Source organism: Capra hircus, chromosome 11 (genome assembly GCF_001704415.2).
Source record: "Capra hircus breed San Clemente chromosome 11, ASM170441v1, whole genome shotgun sequence".
In the NCBI taxonomy this organism is placed as follows: Eukaryota; Metazoa; Chordata; class Mammalia; order Artiodactyla; family Bovidae; genus Capra; species Capra hircus.
In genome coordinates this window covers 67,751,130-67,771,045 of record NC_030818.1, presented here as the reverse complement: position 1 = coordinate 67,771,045, position 19,916 = coordinate 67,751,130, and positions in this window count along the sequence as shown.

The window sequence follows — 19,916 nt, the reverse complement described above, 5'->3', positions numbered from 1 at the left end:
CTACTTTGTGCCCACTTCATTTCCTACCTCTCTGGCGCCCACAGGCACTGTGGCCAGGACGTGCGGCAGGCCTCGGGGAACTACAGGCAGGGTGCCATGTCCTCTGGAGTCACCAGACAGCTGCATGTTCCCACAGAAGTGTTCTTCACTCCCTTGGTAAATATATTTTACCTCTTGCTCCAAGGCTGGTTTGCTTGCACCCCAAGTGCCTCACACAGCTTAGTGAAAAAATCGCTCAAATGTCTGTTTGTGGTTCCTCTCCTCTTTCTCTTTTGGAGCTTCCTAGGTAGCTCAGTGGCTAAGAATCCACCTGACACTGGAGACCTGTGTTCAATCCCTGGCTCAGGAAGATCCCCTGGTGGAAGAAATGGCAACCTGCTTCAGTATTCTTGCCTGGAAAATTCCATGGACAGAGGAGCCTGGCAGGCTGGCAATATAGTCCACAGGTTGCAAAGAGTTGGACACAAGCTTACAAGCTTGCTCCCCACTCTCAGTCCCTGGATAGCAACCTGCTACCTTCCCAGTTTCCTGGCCACTGCCTCTCCTCCAAACCTTTCCTTCTCCCCTTCCAGGTACCTCCCACCACTAGAAATTCACCAGCCATCCTTTGGCTCTTGTTTCTCTCGAACATCCTCACTAAACGTGGATGAGCCCTTTTCAAAGGACCACTTCATTTCCCAACTCGCTATGGGTTTTGCAGAACACCATTTCTGGTGTATGTTAATAAATGCAACAAAACGGAGGGAGTTTCACTTATCATATGAATCTGGGAAACATCTCATATTAGATGCTTTTCTCAGAGATTTAACTAAGCACTGTTAAGTGTATTGAAATTTCAGGGAAGAAACTATTTAACTTAATGTTTACCAAATTGAGTTAGGCATTCAACACTTATTGCAAACGCACACAGAGACTCACAATTAAGTTAACATTCTGTAGGTAGTATATTTGGGGGATACTCACTAAGAATATAATAAAATTAATTTATGTAAATTCATTCTGAGCATAATTCAATCTTTCTTTGAGAATACATGAGGTACCAGTATTTATCTTTTGATCTCTGGATAAGTGGAAATTGCACTCTGAATCACACATAAAATACACTAAAGACATTTGGCCTTACACACAGCTAGGTACATAGTAAATACTCAGCACAGGCTTGCTGTTTTACTGAATTTAAAGAAACCCTTTGGGCCTCAGTTTCTTATACTTAGAGGGGTTGGGTGGTGGTGGTGGTGGTGGTGGTTTAGTTGCTAAGTCGTGTCCAACTCTTGTGACCCTATGGGCTGTATGTAGCCTGCCAGATTCCTCTGTCCATGGGATTCTCCAAGCAAGAATACTGGAGTGAGTTGCCGTTTCCTTCTGCAGGGAGATGGGTTGGGTTGTTGGTCTCTACTGCTAAGTCATGTCAGTCGTGTCCAACTCTGTGCGACCCCATAGACGGCAGCCTGCCAGGCTCTGCTATCCTTGGGATTCTCCAGGCAAGAACACTGGAGTGGGTTGCCATTTCCTTCTCCAGTGCATGAAAGTGAAAAGTGAAAGTGAAGTCACTCAGTCGTGTCTGACTCTTCGAGATCCCATGGACTGCAGCCCACCAGGCTCCTCCATCCATGGCATTTTCCAGGCAAGCGTACTGGAGTGGGGTGCCATTGGTCTCTAAGATCACTTAATAAACGTTGGGTCTTTTATGCCAGGTACTGAAGTGTGCAGAATAGGCTCCTCTTTCAAAAGAACTCACAGTTCAGTAGAAAACAAGCAAGAAACAAATAATGATAATACAAGATATTGTTACAAGAGATATATACTTAGTGCTATAGGACATGAAATCGGGTCTTAAAGAGTGAGCAGGGATTTGTTAGGATGTGAAAATTCAAGGAAAGGGAATTCCAAGCTAAGTGCATAGCACTTATAAATACATAGAGGTCTAAAGCACTGAGACACTCTAGGTATAAATTCCTTGACTTTATAAAGTTTCAATAAATTTTAATAAATTGCATAATGCAAATCATCATGCCCCAAATCAGGGTTGGATATGTTAAGTCTCCTTACAGCAGAATATTTTGAGCTTTCTAGAATGTAGGTAATATTCTGAGGTTTCCTCAAGAAAGATAAACTATTGAATACTAAACAATCCCACAGGGCTTCCCAGGTGGCTCAATGGTAAAGAATTCGCCTGCCAATACAGGAGACATGGGTTTGATCCCTGGGTCAGGAAGATCCCCTGGAGAAGGAAATGGCAACCCACTCCAGTATTCTTGCCTGAGAAATCCCATGGACAGAGGAGCCTGGAGGGCTATAGTCCAAGATGCCGCAGAGTCAGACACAACTTAGTTTCTAAACAACAGCAACTAACCCACACCCCTTCAAAGTCTACGTATGCTAGGAAGCCCAGAAACAGTGGCCAAACAACTCTGATCCTGCAAATGGTTCCCATTCTGCAAACATTTCTTCTCACGTTACATTTGAATGGCTCAGCAGGATTGCTCTAGAGCCTCATGTCCCAGGCTTTTTCCAGCCATGCTCCACTGCTCCCTGGGTTTCCGTGGCAGTTTCTAGGTTTTAGTGGCTCGTTGCGACAAATAGCTTGTGTTTGTGTGTGTGTGTATATAATTACTGCAGCTTCTCAATATTTGACCTTTGAGCCTACAATTTTGTTTGTTTTGATTGATTTTATTTTTTTAAAGATTTTTTGATATGGACCATTTTTAAAGTCTTTATTGAATTTGTTACAATATTGTTTCTGTTTTATGTTTTGGTTTGTGGGCTGAGAAGCCTGTGGGATCTTAGCTCCCCAACCAGGGGCCAAACCTGCACCCTCTGCACTTAAAGGCAAAGTCTTAACCACTACACCACCAGGGAAGTCCTGAGCCTATAATTTTGAATCTGGTTCCTTTTTCTCTTCTATCTATAAACTCTTACCTTCATTCCATTTTAAGTGTGGCATCTTATTCAGTGCCAAGACTGTGAAGTGAAGTCGCTCAGTCGTGTCCGACTCTTTGTGACCCCGTGGACTGTAGCCTACCAGGCTCCTCTGTCCATGGGATTTTCCAGGCAATAGTACTGGAGTGGATTGCCATTTCCTTCTCCATGGGATCTTCCCGACCTAGGGATCGAACCCGGATCTCCTGCATTGTAGACAGACGCTTTACCGTCTGAGCCACCATGGAAGTCCTCTGGTACAGCAAAGACTGTACCAGAAAGATTATGGTTCAAGTGATGGTTCTCCCGGGTAGAGTATTTGTAAAATTTGTATTTCTGATACCACACAAGAAATATTAAAGGAAGTATTAAAATATAAAACACATCATGATAATGCAGTCATAAAAATCTATAAGGAAAACTGCTGCCACAGTCTCCATTCCCAGCATTCATATGTACCAATGACTTATCATTATTCTTATTTATCAATTATTTCAGTGTGTTTCTTCCCAGTGAGGTCCCAAGATACATTTTGATTGTGAATTGCTTTGTTTGCTTTATGGACAGTCCTCAACTGCTATCAACTGAAACATGGTGCTTAATAAAGCAACCAGCGATGCCTTGATATATGTGCATTTGAAGTTAGGGCCTCAGGTTACTTCAGAGAGGTGACTCATTAGGAGGTAAAGCTTTTGCAGGAGTTATTTTTAAATGAACTCTTTGGCATGCACTGTCACCTATTAAAAAAAAAAAAAGCAGCAGCAGCAGCATTTTAAGAGGATGGACAAAAAAGAGCTAATTTAGAAACCTGAGAAAATTGAGAAATACCGGCCATTTGCTAAGGCTAGAGAGGGTGCCCCAGGGGTAAGGGTATAGGAACTAGACAAACAGAGCAAGGTCCCAAATAGAAGGGAGAGAGGAACTGAGCGAAAAATTTGAGAGGTGCCTAAATTTTTTCTCTGTTGACCATGATCAGTGTTCAGTTCAGTCACTCAGTCGTGTCTGACTCTTTGTGACCCCATGAATCTCAGCACGCCAGGCCTCCCTGTCCATCGCCATCTCCCGGAGTTCACTCAGACTCATGTCCATCAAGTCAGTGATGCCATCCAGCCATCTCATCCTCTGTCGTCCCCTTCTCCTCCTGCTCCCAATCCCTCCCAGCATCAGAGTCTTTTCCAATGTTACAAGGCTTTAAATTTTTATTTTCATGAATGTCTGACATCCAAGTCACATTATGTTCAATCCACACAACAGAGTACAACACAACTGTAAAAATCGATGAGGACTACAGGAAACAATTCTGCAAATATAGGGTTAGAGAAGACAAGGCAAGGTAGGAACAGAATCTATGTGATACCATTGTTTCATCTAAAAAGGGAGATGTCAATACACAAAAATATCTGATTTTCTTTTTTAAATAAAAGAATAAACCATAAAACCTTTTGTTTCTTTGTTTTTTTAAAATTATCTCTTTTGGGGAAAAGGATTAGGTGGAGGGGACTGGAGAAGACAACACTGTCATCTGAATATGCCTGGTTTGAGGATTTGACTTCAGAAGCTATTAAATATTTCACACAATTTCATTAAAATTTTTTTCATCATTTTTTAAAAAAATATTAAAACCAAAATGAAACAAATAAACTAAAATGTAGTTGGAGAAGTAACAACACAGAAAGAAATTATTTCAAGTGACTTTAATTTTATTTTCTTTGTTATGACATACTTTAAAAACAAAAATAACTACATAATGGATTCCAGTAATCCAAAAAAATGGATTCCAGTAATCATATTATGGGTGGAAGTATTAGAACAGTTCTTCTAAGACAGTTGCATGTCTATTGTAAAATAAAGCAATTTGTGTTGATGTATTTGAAGATTGGGATTTTTGATAAGAAAGAAAATACAAATGTAACATTGGTGAAATTAGGAAACACTCTGGGAATTCCCAGAAGATTCAGTGGTTAAGACTCTGTGCTTACACTGCAAGGGGCACAGGTTCAATTCCTGGTTGGACAACTGAGATCCCATATGCAGTGCAGTGCAGTCAAAAAAAAAAAAAAAGAAAGAAATATCCTGTAGTCTTGCTTGAAAATGTCATTTGAACTCATGACATAGCTATTTTTAAAGACTAGGAGTATTTCCTAACTCTTTCTACTGAGATGGCCTAGAAACTGTGATCAACTCAGTAGCCTAAGAACCCTAGAGGCCAGACTATTGTCTCTAAATTTCACTGCCCATTAAAAGGAATCAGGGCCCTTGAGGTAATGACTGATTCCATATCTGAAGCTGAAAATTCATGAGCTGAGACTAGAATATAAGTAATCTTATCTAGAAAATAAGAAAATCACCAGGATCATGTAAAAAAGACTCAGAAGCCAACCTGAATAAACTCCCACTGGCCAAATTTGGCACAAATGAATATTAATAGTAATAGTAATGGAAATGGATTGAAATACATAAAAAAACTACGAGTTCATAATGATACTCAAAACAAAATCAAACATCTCACCGGTCAAATTCAGCAGATGGTAGGGAACCAATTCATTATCTTGAAAATTAATGAATAATTAGGCATTCACTTTATATTTCTTGTATAATCTGTACTTCAGAGTACAAATAATTGATGAGAGATATTTCTCTTTAGAGAAGTATTCCAGCTAATAAATGAGGAAAGAATAATAGAACATCACCATTTGAAACTCCTAATATTTAATGGACTTATTAGTGGCTGCTAACACAGCAAAAAGAGAGCCAGACATTCTTTGCTTCCTAATGAGAAATACACAATGCCGCACAAAATCAAACATAGATTTGATCACAGGAAATGTAGGGGACAGAGGAACATGTTGAACACATCATAATCAAGTAGTCAGAAAAATCCAGACTGGGAAATTCTACAAGACAAGTGAGTCAGCATTCTCAGCAAATAAACTGTCAGGGAGAAAAAATAACGTAAAGCTAAAACCTACAAATTAAAAGAAACTTAAGAAACACATCAACCAATTGCAATGTGTGGACCTTAGATAGATCTTGATTTGAGCAAATTCAAATTTTAAAATGTATGAGACAGTTGGGAACATTTAAATGCTGACTGGATATTAGATGATTTTAGGGAATCAGAATTAATTTCTTAAATGTGATGAAAGTCCTGTGGGTATATTTTCAAAGAGTCCTTATATCTTAGAGATAAATACTGAAGTCATTATAGATGCAGTGAGATGAAGTCATGATTGTGTTTCACAGTTATCCAGGGTAGGTATATAGATGATACAAGATTAGACACAATTGATAATTATAGAAACTTGGTGAAGCAATGTATTCATTGCATGATTCTTTTTACTTAAATTTTTTTTTCCTCAATAAAAAAACCTTTTTCAACTAAAAGTAGAGCTACCCTGCAGTCCCACTCCTGGGCATATATCAGGGGAAAACATATCTGAAATGATACATACATCCCAATATTTATTGCAGCACTATTTACAACAGCCAAGACATGGCAGCAGCCTAACTGTCCATCAACAGAGGAATGGATAAAGAAGATGTGGTATGTATATAAAATGGAATATTACCCAGCCATTAAAAGGAATAAAATAATGAAGCAACATGGAAAGACTTAGAAATTGTCATACTAAGTGAAGTAAGTCAGACAGAGAGGGAGAAATACTGTATGACATCACTTATATGTGGAATCTAAAAAAAAAAAAAAGATACAAATGACTGACTTACAAAGCAGAAAGAGACTCACAGACTTAGAGAATAAATTTAGGGTTGCCAGGGAGGAGGATAGGAAGAAGGGACAGTTAGGGAATTTGGGATTAACATGTACACACTGCCATATTTAAAATGGATAACCAACAAGGACCTACTGGATAGCACAGGGAATTCTGCTCAATTTTATGTGGCAGCCTAGATGGGAGGGAAGTTTGGGAGAGAATGGATAGATGTATATGTATGGCTGAATCCTTTTGCTATTCATCTGAAACTATCATAACATTGTTAATTCTCTATATCTCAATACAACACAAAAAGGTAAAAAAAAAAACAAACCTTTTTCAAGTGCACCCTGTATGCATGTGTGCTCAGCTGATTCAGTGGAGTCCAACTCTCTGTGACCCCATGGACTGTAGCCCATCAGGCTCCACTGTCCATAGAATCTCCAGGCAAGAATACTGGAGTGGGTTGCCTTTTCCTACTCCAGGGGATCTTCCCAACCCAGGGGTCAAACTCACTGCCTCTTGTGTCTCCTGCTTTGGCAGACGGATTCTTTACCACTAGCGCTACCTTGGCACCCCACTCCAGTGCTCTCGCCTGGAAAGTCCCATGGACAGAGGAGCCTAGTAGGCTACAGTCCATGGGGTTGCTAAGAGTCGGACACGACTGAGCGACTTCACTTTCACTTTTCACTTTCATGCATTGGAGAAGGAAATGGCAACCCACTCCAGTATTCTTGCCTGGAGAATCCCAGGGAAGGGGAGCCTGGCAGGCTGCCGTCTATGGGGTCGCACAGAGTCGGACACAACTGAAGTGACTTAGCAGCAGCAGCAGCAGCAGCAGCGCTACCTTGGAAGAGTGGTGCATCAAAATTTAGGAACTCATAGAAGGCAATGGCAACCTACTCCAGTACTTTTGCCTGGAAAATCCCATGGACGGAGGAACCTGCTGCTGCTTCTGCTGCTAAGTCGCCTCGGTTGTGCCCGACTCTGCGCAACCCCATAGACGGCAGCCCGCCAGGCTCCCCCGTCCCTGGGACTCTCCAGGCAAGAACACTGGAGTGGGTTGCCATTTCCTTCTCCTACGGAGGAGCCTGGTAGGCTGCAATCCTTGGGGTTTCGAAGAGTTGGGCATGACTGAGCAACTTCGCTTTCACTTTTCACTTCATGCACTGGAGAAGGAAATGGCAACCCACTCCAGTGTTCTTGCCTGGAGAATCCCAGGGATGGCAGAGCCTGGTAGGCTGCTCTCTATGGGGTTGCACAGAGTCGGACACAACTGAAGCGACTTAGCAGCAGATACCACCCTTATGGCAGAAAGAGAAGAGGAACTAAAAAGCTTCTCAATGAAAGTGAAAGAGGAGAGTGAAAAAGTTGGCTTAAAGCTCAACATTCAGAAAACTAAGAACATGGCATCTGGTCCCATCACTTCATGGCAAATAGATGGGAAAACAGTGGAAACAGTGTCAGACTTTATTTGGGGGGCCTCCAAAATCACTGCAGATGGTGATTGCAGCCATGAAATTAAAAGACGCTTACTCCTTGGAAGAAAAGTTATGACCAACCTAGATAGCATATTCAAAAGCAGAGACATTACTTTGCCAATAAAGGTCCGTCTAGTCAAGGCTATGGTTTTTCCAGTGGTCATGTATGAATGTGAGAGTTGGACTGTGAAGAAGGCAGAGCGCCAAAGAATTGATGCTTTTGAAGTGTGGTGTTGGAGAAGACTCTTGAGAGTCCCTTGGACTGCAAGGAGATCCAACCAGTCCACCCTAAAGGAGATCAATCCTGGGTGTTCATTGGAAGGACTGATGCTGAAGCTGAAACTCCAATACTTTGGCCACCTCATGTGAAGGGTTGACTCATTGGAAAAGACCCTGATGCTGGGAGGGATTGGGGGCAGGAGGAAAAGGGGACGACAGAGGATGAGATGGCTGGATGGCATCACCAACTCGATGCACATGAGTTTGGGTGAACTCTGGGAGTTAGCGATGGACAGGGAGGCCTGACGTGCTGTGATTCATGGGGTCGCAAAGAGCCGTACACGACTGAGTGACTGAACGGAACTGAGACTCGGAGGGGACCCTATTCCCTCCTATGAGGCTTGAACCACCTCTACATTGTTCCTAAATATTGTTGCCCACATTTTGCAGGATTACTCTCAGCCCATTCCACTTGCGACAGCTTTGAAATTCTTTCTTATCCTGAGCAGAAATTCATCTCCCTGTATCTCTGCCACCTGTAGATTATAGGACCAGCCCTTCCTCACACAATAGCCTCTCAAATGTTTGAAAATCAGCATTCACCTGGCCCTTTTGTCCTAATCCCTCATGAAGATCTTTTGAGCTCCAGCTCTAATTCTGTCCACTGTTCTGTACACCCAGGACTTTGGTTTCCTGCCATCCTGGCTGCTCTGCTTTCCTCTCAGAACAGTTTGACTTGTAAATTTGTGCTGCTCTGGAATGAAGTGATCTGGGTGTGGCCTGACAACTGCAGAGAACAGGGATATCACCTCCCTTATTCCAGTTCCCTCATTTTTTTGTTACCCTGGGCTGGAGCCTGGATACACAAAGTCCCAAGAGCTGAGTGCTCAATTTTTAAGAATTCTGTGGGCCAGTTGTTATAAGCATCCATAATTAAAAGTTAAATTACGTAAACTTAAAATCACATATGTTATAATAAACAAAAGTGAAAATACTTAAAACATCAGTTGCTGATCATTTTATTCCATATTACTATTATCTCTTCTCTTGAGGTTATTTACATTGATCTCATTTGTGTGGTGGAAATACTGTCATGTACTGGGGTGCTCTGGGCTTCCCAGGTGGAGAAGGAAATGGCAACCCACTCCAGTATTCTTGCCTGGAGAACCCCATGGATGGAGAAGCCTGGTGGGCTACAGTCCACGGAGTCGCAAAGAGTCGGACAAGACTGAGCGACGTCACTTTCACTTTCACTGGCGTGCTCTGGGCTTCCCAGGTGGCGCTAGTGGTACAGAACCCACCTGCCAATGCATGAGACACAAGAGACGCGGGTTCAATCCGTGGGTCAGGAAAATCCCCTGGAGAAGGGCATGGCAACCCACTACAGCATTCTTGCCTGGAGAATCCCATGGACAGAGGAGCCTGGTGGGCTACAGTCCATAGGGTCTCAGAGAGTTGGACACGACTGAGCGACGGAGCACACGCACGCACACTGGTGTGCTGCTGCAAATGTCTCCCAAACTGGAAGTGAGATCATGCTGGTAGTTTGAAACTGGCCATGGTGGGAGTACTTACACTACAGAAATTGGCAGGTGCTATAAACCAAGGTGGTTTTTTTTCCTCCAGAGTGCTAGTTGTTACATTTTACCACTGCACTCCTAAGTGAAAGTGACGTTGCTCAGTCATGTCAGATTCTGCAGCCCCCATGGACTATAGCCTACCAGGCTCCTCTGTCCATGGGATTTTCCAGGCAAGAATACTAGAGTGGGTTGCCATCCTAGATGCAACCTAAAGTCTTCGTTATTTTTGGCAACCACTTTATACTTCTGACTCAGATTGGGCTAAAGCTCTTGGCTTCTGCTAAAGAAGTATAACCCATTCTCATTGATACAAGTTAGTTCATCAGACCTTATATTAATAGCTTTCAAATTGCATCCTTTTAGATTCAGCTCATTGATCCTATCATCCAAGTATTCATTATACCTCCAACTTCAAGTCACCTATAAATTTAATGAACATACTTTTGGTGTATTATTCTGAAAGCATTTGTGAGGGGAAGAGGGACACAACCCTAGGACTCATCATTATATGCTTCCTTGCAGTTTGATATCAATTTGTTAGTCAGCACCTTCTGCATATAATCTACTGGTTTACTAATTATCATCCAGAATGCCATGGGACATCCCTGGTGGTCCAGTAGTTAAGACTCAATGCTGCCAATGCAGGGGGCTCAGATTTGATCCCTGGTAGAGGAGTGAACTCCGGGAGTTGGTGATGGACAGGGAGGCCTGGCATGCTGTGATTCATGGGGTCGAAAAAAGTCGGACACGACTGAGCGACTGAACTGAACTGAACCGAGGGGAGCTAAGATCCCACAAGCCAGATGGTGCAGACAAAAGATAAAAAGAAAAAGAAAAAGAAAAAAAAGGACACCAGAGTCCAGTTCATATTTCCCCATCTTGTCTGGAAGAATATCATGAAAATCCTCATTAGATGTCTAACCGATGTTGAAATACTCTCTCTACAGGGAGTTTCCCAAACTACTGGGTGGATAACCCTGTCAAAGAGGGAAGGAGGTTGTCAGCCTTGGCTGATTCTGAGCAAATTCGTTCTGAGTCCATTGCTTCTTCACCTCATACTTGAAACTTACTCTAGTATGGGTTCTAGAATTTTGCCTGAGATTGAAGTTACAGACAGTGGTCTCCAGTTTTTCTGGTGCTGCCTTCTTTTAAAAAATTAAGACATCCCACTGCTATGCCTCTCTTGATGATGTCCCACAAGTCACTGACAGTTGTTTGGTGATCCCATACAAAGTTTTTCTCAAGGCTCTAAGGTATTATTTCTCTGAACTGGGAATTTGAAATCACTTGGAGCAGCTCTGGACTTTTTCACATTTCATCACTCTATCTGGGGCTTCCATCTTCCCTTGCCAAGGTTCATTCATTTGGCTGCTTCTCTTTATCTCACACCCTCAGTGTGGAGAAGAAATGGTCTCTGCCATGAAAATCAGAAACAAAGAAAATGGAAAAGCTCTTTCCTTCATATCCCCCATTGGCAGTGGTCCCAAGATGAACATCCTGTCCTTTCCTTGATGTTAGCCATCAAACTTTACTAAAATGACAGCCATAATAGAACGTTTTAGAATAACTTGAGCATATAGGGAGCTTTAGCTTTTCTGATACTAATAAATGTGTCCCACAAATATTCTAGCACACGTAATGACAATCTGATGGTAGGATAGATAAATGATGAGATTCCTGACCTTTCATAAGCTGTAACATCATATCATTATCTGAATTTGCAACAGTCTCCCTACCTCCTCAAGTATAGCATGATGTATATTAATCTTTAAATTTTTGATTAATTTGGTCTTGAGAATTTTTCATCTTAAAGTATTTTAGTAAAACACTGCAGATAGTTCTGATATTACAAAATTACAATCAAGGGGAAGTGCAAATATGGAAGAGCTCAATACATTTGGGAGCTTTTTTCTTTAATTTTATTTAGTCGATCTTTGTTATTAAAAAAAAAAAACTATTAATATAACCAAGTCCTGTTTTTCAGCAAGAACAACCTAGAACTTTTACCTGGAACTCTTTAAGTTATGCTTATACACAGTTTCAAAAAATGTAAACAGTGTTTATGAGTTTTAACTCAAGGGCCCTAAACTAAGAGATATGAAGCCTAGGTTTTCTGTTTTGTTCTACTACTAATCAGCTGTACAATCTTGAAAAATCCCTTTGCCTTTTGTGTTCACATCTAAATATTGTCGTAAGTCTCTTCCAGATCTAAGAGCAGAGAGCAGTAAAATGTCCAGCCATGCTGTCTATGGGTTCTTGGCTGTCTCCTCCTCTCCTCTGTAGTTGAAGTCAATATGTGGGTATGTAAGGGGGAAAGGGAAGAACAGTTTAAGTTGGGAGCTTTGGTAGGAGTGGAGAAGGAGGAAGATAGCCCATATCATTCCTCTTAGGTTTTTTACAAGAGGTACTTTCAAAACAAAATCAAGTCAACCTATCAAAACAAGATAATGACAAGGGAGAAAGTAAAAGTTTTTGGCCAAAGCCATCTCACGATCACTTTTTCCTGTCCCCACAAAGCTATCTGAACTGAGATCTTATTAGTGAACCTCCATTTCCAGTAAATATCACTCACTTAGAACAAAAACGGGAAGCTCCCACATGTAGCCACTGGAAACAGTCCCAGATGCAGGAAGAGGTTTGTATGACATCATCTAGAAAGTTATGTATTGGGAAGGTCTGCAGATTAGAATAGTTCACTTAAGAGTTCTTTTCATTAGGAATTATCCAGTATTTAGAAGTCCCAAGGTTCCTGTAAAATACATTCACTGATAAGCATGTATATTTAACCCATACATTGAAATATATGTACATATATCTATACTTTTCTGGAAATTGCACAAATATTAAATGCTGTTCATGTGTGTAAACATTTGATTAAAGAGTAGGAAAAATAGACAAGTATTATTGTTCTTTTATATGTGAAAAACGTTTTGCTCATGCTTTTAAAAATGTCAGTTGTTTTAGTAAAAATAATACGTGCTCATTGCAAAATATTGAAACGGATCAGAAAAGCACAAAGAAAATAATAAAAATCCACTGACGTTTCATGAGCCAGAAATACACATTGACAGAATTTTGGTAGTCACTTCAGACATTTTTCTGTGCATATACATGTTTAATTTTACAGGAGTGGGTTGTTTTGTACTTGCTGCACTGTGTTCTTCCTTCCTGCTCAATAATGTCACTACCATCTTCACGTGTCACCAAATATAGGTATATGGTGTGACTTTTAAGGACTCTATGGTTCTTCATTTCGTTTGTTACATATAGTTAGTCGATTCCATATGGATGAAAATATAGGTTGTTGAGAAAGAGCTTTTTTAAGCTTCAAAAGAACAGTTATGTAAAGAATGTAAAATTATGTTAAGTAACATATTTGCACAAGAATCTGGTTTGGTTGTTCCTCCTGCAAAAGCCTGAAATATTATAAATGCAGTGAGTGTTATAGACTTGTAAAATGTATCTTTTATTTGTTACTGAGCTGTTAATACAATTAAATGTTTTAAAGCAAAAATGAATCATGAAGTACAACTAAGTAGAATTAACAACATAGAAATGTAAAATCTCACGAAGAAAATTAAAAAATAAAATGGAGCTCAATATCACTAATTATTAAATACATGAAATTAAAACAATAGGCCACTTTTTCACCAATAATATAAAAGATTTTAATGTTGAGTTAATACATACCAAGTAATGAGTTTGTTTAGTCACTAAGTCATGTCCAACTCTTTTGCAAAGCCATGGACTGTCACCCACAAGGCTTCTGTCTGTGAGATTTCCCAGGCAAGAATACTGGAATGGGTTGCCATTTGCTTCTCCAGGCGATCTGTGGTGCAGTTGGTAAAGAATCTGCCTGCCAATGCAGAGACACAAGAGACCTGGGTTCGATCCTTGGGTTGGGAAGATCCCCTGGAGGAGGAAATGGCAACCCACTCCAGTATTCCTGCTTGGAAAATTCCATGGACAGAGCAGCCTGGGGAGGTTATGGCCCGTGGGATCACAAAGAATCAGACACCACTGAAAATACGCAGGGATTGAACTCACATACCTATATTGGCAGGCGGATTCTTTATCACTGAGTCACCAGGGAGAACTTCAGTTCAGTACAGTCGCTCAGCTGTATCCGACCCTTTGTGACCCATGGACTGCAGCACGCCAGGCCTCCCTGTTCATCATCAACTCTTGGAGTTTACTCAAACTTGTGTCCATTGAGTCGGTGATGCCATCCAACCTTCTCATCCCCTGTCATTACCTTCTCCTCTCGCCTTCAATCTTTTCCAGCACAGGGTCTTTTCAAATGAGTCTGTTCTTCGCATGAGGTGGCCAAAGTATTGGAGTTTCAGCTTCAGCATCCACCCTTCCAATGAATATTCAGGACTAATCTCCTTTAAGATGGACTGGTTGGATCTCTTTGCTGTCCAAAGGACTCTCAAACATCTTCTCCAACACCACAGTTCAAAAGCATCAATTCTTTGGCACTTAGCTTTCTTTATAGTCCAACTCTCACATCCATACATGACTACTGGAGAAACCATAGCTTTGACTAGATGGACCTTTGTTGGCAAAGTAATGTCTGCTTCTTAGTATGCTATGTTGGTCTTAGTATGTCTATGTTGGTCATAACTTTTCTTCCAAGAAGCAAGCATCTTTTAATTTCATGGCTGCAGTCACCATATGCAGTGATTTTGGAGCCCCCCAAAATAAAGTCTGTCACTGTTTCCACTGTTTCCCCATCTATTTGCATGAAGTGATGGGACCAGATGCCATGATCTTACTTTTCTGAATGTTGAGCTTTAAGCCAACTTTTTCACTCTCCTCTTTCACTTTCATCAAGAGGCTCTTAAGTTCTTCGCTTTCTGCCATAAGGGTGGTGTCATCTGCATATCTGAGGTTATTGATATTTCTCCTGGCAATCTTGATTCCAATTTGTGGTTCACTCAGCCCAGCATTTCTCATGATGTACTCTGCATATAAATTAAATAAGCAGGGTGACAATACACAGCCTTGATGCACTCCTTTCCCTATTGGGAACCAGTCTGTTGTTCCATGTCCAATTCTAACTGTTGCTTCATGACCTGCATAGAAATTTCTCGGGAGGCAGGTCAAGTCGTCTGGTATTACTATCTTTTGAAGAATTTTCCACAGTTTGTTGTGATCCACACAGTCAGACTTTGGCATAGTCAATGAAGCAGAAGTAGATGTTTTTCTGGAACTTTCTTACTTTTTTGGTGATCCAAAGGATGTTGGCAATTTGATTTCTGGTTTCTCTGCCTTTTCTAGCAGAAACATCCAGCTTGAACATCTGGAAGTTCACGGTTCATGTACGGTTAAAGCCTGGCTTGGAGAATTTTGAGCATTACTTTGCTAGCTTGTGAGATGAATGAACTTGTGTGGTAGTTTGAGCATTCTTTGGCATTGCCTTTCTTTGGGATTGGAATGAAAACTGACCTTTTCTAGCCCTGTGGCCACTACTGAATTTTCCAAATTTGCTGGCATATTGAGTGCAACACTTTCACAGCACCATCTTCTAGGATTTGAAAGAGCTCAACTGGAATTCCATCACCTCCACTAGCTTTGTTCGTAGTGATGCTTCGTTTAAGGCCCACTTGACTTCACATTCCAGTATGTTTGGCTCTAGGTGATTGATCACACCATCGTGATTATCTGGGTCATGAAGATCTTTTTTGTACAGTTCTTCTGTGTATTCTTGCCACCTCTTCTTAATATCTTCTGCTTCTGTTAGGTCCATACCATTTCTGTCCTTTATTGTGCCCATCTTTGCATGAAATGTTCCCTTGTTATCTCTAATTTTTTTGAAGAGATCTGTAGTCTTTCCCATTCTGTTGTTTTCCTCTATTTCTTTGCATTGATCACTGAGGAGGGCTTTCTTATCTCTCCTTGCTATTCTTTGGAACTCTGCATTCAAATGGGTATATGTTCCCTTTTTTCCTTTGCCTTTCTTACAAACTTACACAGGACTGGAGAAACAGACTCTTGGAGGGCACCAACAAACCTTGAGCATACCAGGATCCAGGAGAAAGGAGCAGTGACCCCACAAGAGACTGACACAGACTTGTCTGTGAGTGTCCGGGGAGACCTTCAGTTCAGTTCAGTTTAGTCGCTCAGTCGTGTCCGACTCTTTGAGACCCCATGAATGGCAGCACACCAGGCCTCCCTGTCCATCACCAACTCCGGGAGTTCACTCAAACTCATGTCCATCGAGTCAGTGATGCCATCTAGCCATCTCATCCTCTGTCGTCCCCTTTTCCTCCTGCCCCCAATCCCTCCCAGCATCAGAGCCTTTTCCAATGAGTCAACTCTTCGCATGGGTGGCCAAAGTACTGGAGTTTCAGCTTTAGCATCATTCCTTCCAAAGAACCTTAGTATCCAGTAAAAACTAGAGCCTAATGAATATTAGGCCTTATTTGTACTCCAGTGGTGATAACATATTTCTGTTGAAAGTATAAATTCATAATAACTTTTCAAAAAGCAATGCAGTAATATAAACCAAGAATCTTAAAAATATTTATAATCTTAACCTAGTAAACCTACTTATAGAACTTTTTCTTAAATAATAACTTAAAATGCAGACAAAACCTTTATATGAGGAAAGTCACTATATTACTGATAAAAAAATGGAAATGGCCTAAATGTCCAACAGTAAAAGAATATTTAAGCAAATTATGAGGCAACCATAAGTCAGAATATCCTAAAGACATGTAAAATTATATTTATGAAGAATATATTATAATACTAAATGAAAAAAAATAAGACAAAGAATTTTTGTATAGCAATTTCAACTATATGTTTAAGAAATAGCCTAGAAAAAAGTACACCAAAATATTAACAAGTATTTATTAGGGGTGGGGATATAGGTGATTTTTAATCTTTATATACTTTATTTTCCAAATTTTCTACAAAGACCATATATGCTTTTATAACCAGAGAAACAATTTTCTTTAAAAAATTGAAACTAATTGATGCTTTCTAACTGTGGTGCTGGGACTCTTGAGAGTCCCTTGGACAGCAAGGAGATCAAACCAATCTTAAAGGAAATCAACCCTGAATAGACTGATGCTGAAACTCCAGTACTTTGGCTATCTAATGTGAAGAGCTGACTCATTGGAAAAGACCCTGATGCTGGGAAAGATTGAGGGCAGGAGGAGAAGGGGGTGACAGAGGATGAGATGGTTGGATGGCATCATCAACTCAGTCAACATGAGTTTGAGCAAGCTCCAGGAGTTGGTGATGGACAGGGAGGCCTGGTATGCTGCCGTTCATGGTGTCACAAAGAATCGGATAGGACTGAGCAAATGAACAACAACAATACATATGTAATAAATTCTAAAACAACTTCAAATCCTATGTGACATTTAAAACATAACATTTAAAAACCAGATCCATAGGAGAATTGAAAACCTTAATCCTTTTTTCCAGTTTAGTAAAAATTACCTGGGTTTTACATGCTTCTGTCATTTCTAAGTGTGAGACTTTGCTACAGAATGGATGTTTGTGTCCTTCCTAAATTCATATGTTGAAATCCTAACATCCAATGTGTTGGTATCTAGAAGTGAGGGCTTTGGGAGATGATTAGGTCATGATAGTGGAGCCCTGATGAATGGGATTAGTGCCCTTATAAAAGAGAATGCACAGAGCTCCCTACTCACTTCTGCCATTTGACGATACAAGAAAACTGACCAAAAACAGGGTCCTCACCCAACCACCCTGGTACCCTGATCTCTGACTTCCAGCCTCCAGGACTGTGAGAAATCAGTATCTGCTGTTTGTAAGTCACCCAGTCTCTGGTATTTTGTTATAATAGCCTGAATGGACCAAGACAGACTTTGGATGAGTTAACTAATCACCAATTCTGGGTCTCCCACAGCTTCAAAGTCTTCTTCATTTCCCATGAATCTACAAATCACATCTGTTAAGTTTCATTTTAATTTCCTTTTAAGGCAAAATTCCTTTATTCATTTGTTTCTGAAACTACTATTCTGAAACCCAATGCATTTTAACATTAATGTATTTATTATTTACAAATCATCACATTTCAAAACAAATTTGAGGTAGTAAATGTTAGTAAACTAAATGTTAGTTTAGTAAACATTTAGTTTACTAGTTAACTGTTTCATCTTTTAAAACATTTTTTGTGGCAAAAATACACAAACAAAATTTACCATTTTAATAATTTTTAAGTTTAGTGGCTGTAAGTACATTCACATTTTTACACAACCATCACCACCAGACCTTTTTCTTTTCCCCAAAAGGGACTCCTGTTAAACAGTAACTCCCCAATCTCCCCTACTCCCAGCTCCTGGTAACCACCACTCTACTTTTTAACTTTGTGATTTGACTCACATAGGTAACTCAACTTTGTTTAGTTTTAAGCCCTAAGTAAATTTCTTCTCTATCTTGGTTGAGAGCTCTGCTAGTTTGAAAGAGCTAACTTTAAAAAATCCAAATGGGACTTCCCTGATGGTCCACTAAGAATCCAGCTGCCGGACTTCCCCACTGGTTCAGTGGTTAAGAACCGTCCTGCCAGTGCAGGGGACATGGATTCCATTCCTGGTTGGGGAAGATTCCACATGCCCCGGGGCAACTGAGCTTGAGCACAACGACTGAGCTCTGCTCAAGGGCCTGTGCTCGGCAACAGGAGAAGCCACCACAATGAGAAGCCTGAACACCTCAACCAGAGAGTAGCCCCCACTCACACAACTAGAGAAAGCCCGCTTGCAGCAATGAAGACCCAGCACAGCCAAAACTAAAGAAATTAAATAAAGAAGAAGAAAAAAATACCCACTTGCCAGTGCAGGGGTTTGATCTCTGGTCTGGGAAGATCCCATATGCCCCCAAACTCTAGAACCCACATGTCTCAACTGCTGAGGCCCCATGCCTACATCAAAGAGTAGCACCTGCTCTCTGCCACTAGAGAAAGCCCATGCATAGCAACGAAGACCCAGTGCAGACAAAAATAAATAAATTTTTTTAAGTTCAAATGTTTCTTCCATGGAGGTGACATTTATTTACATCCCCTGGAAGAGGAAATGGCAACCCAATCTAATATTCTTGCTTGGACAAGTCAATGAACAGAGGTGCCTGGTGGGCTACAGTCCATGGGGTTGCAAGGAGTAGGACAAAACTGAGAGTGTACACACAACATTCGCATATACAATAAAATGCATAGAGATACTTTAGAATATACAAAACTTTACCTGTCTATTTTATGTGAGTGTAGATGTGATAATATATTATCAGCATGATTATAAAGTCATGAGACTCATGTGCCATTTTATTTTGGAGTCATGTTATACCCTAAATGACATACAAATCTATATGCTGTGATTCACTAGGTAAAAAGAATACCTTTGTATAGAATAAGACTGGAAAGTAAGAACATAGGAAAAGAAAAATGGCTTACTTTTAGAGTGGTATAATTTTTGCAATGTGACTTTTGAAAAAAATTATCAATAGTGTTATCAAGTTGGAGAATACATAGTTTTTGTTTGTAAAAGGATAGCAGAAAATAGATACTAAATTCACAGATTAATAAAGTAGAGGAAAAAGGGCTGATATTATTTTATATCTCAATGTTCCTAGAAAATCATTCCCATAAAAACTTTTCCCAAGTCCAACAAATTTAAATGTGGAAAGCATATTTTTTCCTCTCTGAAAAAAGACACAGAAATAATTGAGTACCCCTATAGAAAGGCTGACCCAGAAAATGTACATTATACTTCTACGCATCAGGTACATTTTCCTTCATTATTTTGCCCAGGAACAAAAACAAATGGAAATAGATTGCTCTTATCAATTCATAACCCTCCATTTCTATCACAGTTGGTTCCCATTGATTACACATCAGAATAGAAATGGAAAAGAGTGAGACGGTGCTTTTTGCCAGTTTCTCAGATGACTTTCTAAAGAAGAAAGTTGTATATGGGTGGATGGTATAAGAACTTGAGATGTTGAAAAGGCAGAAAAAGACAGCAGAATCTGTT